Genomic DNA, 1083 nt, shown 5'->3' with positions numbered 1-1083 from the left:
AACAGAATCTGTTTTGGATTTCTGGGATAGTTGACAAATCCTTCATAAGTCACAGTAAAGTACATATGTGTGTGTTTTCTATGTGTGCCTTGTCCTATCCCAGCGAGCATCCCGGGTGGTGACGGATCTCAGCAGCAGACGGATCGATGGTCAGGGACAGAGGCAGGGGTCAGTCAGTCCTCAGGGGTCCACCGGTGACATCTCCTGCTGCAGCTCGCCGGCCGGCCGCCAGCTCAGGTCAGCTATCCCAGCAGGCCGTTCGCTCTGGCAGCAGTTACCAAGGTGACAGCATGTCAGCACTGCGCTGCTGAGGGCGGGAGGGTGAGGTGGAGGGAAGCGAGCAGGGAGCCCGATGCATCACCAGCTCTGATGGGTTTGTCAATACTGCTTAGATCCAGGGGGAGCCGGGCCCGTCGTGACACACGCTGGGCCCCTCCAGAGAGCTAGCACACACACACAAACACACACCCTTACCTGCAAACACACACAAAATATACACACAAACAAACATACAGTATATTAAAAAAAATGTGCTAGCTCATAATACAACATGTGCTTGTTGTATGTGCAACATATGGTGTTAGAAATAGCACACACATGCATAGCCGGCCTTATTTTCATACCAGCATGAGCACATTGAGACACACACATACATGAAAGAAATCCCATTCGCTTACAATCATGAAGACACATATGCACGCACAGGCAGACATTGTAGTGTCTTAAAACCATCAACCTAACAAGTCTAATCACTAGAATTGAATGGTTTACCTAGTGTGGACCTACTTTTTGTCCCTAAATGGGCAGTACAGTATGATAGTACCCCTACTAACAGTAGAGCCCACTGGATTTCTGACCACATCCGCTGACTCCTGCGATGTGTGCGTTCGACTAACACCCGCAAACATTCACACCTACACTAAAAGGATTTTCTGTCTTCTCCTGTCCCGCAGGTGAGGACACATTACTTTACTAGCAACAGAGACATGTCTCAAACTGTAAGACATATTTTGCTTTTGTTTTGTTAAAATCTGCTTTAATCTTCCTTTAAACCTCAACTTGTTGATTCCTTTTCCATCCGGT

This window comes from Dicentrarchus labrax, unplaced genomic scaffold (assembly GCF_905237075.1).
Source record: "Dicentrarchus labrax unplaced genomic scaffold, dlabrax2021, whole genome shotgun sequence".
NCBI classification, from domain to species: domain Eukaryota; kingdom Metazoa; phylum Chordata; class Actinopteri; family Moronidae; genus Dicentrarchus; species Dicentrarchus labrax.
The sequence above is the reverse complement of the archived record's forward strand: the minus strand, read 5'-3'. Positions refer to the sequence as shown.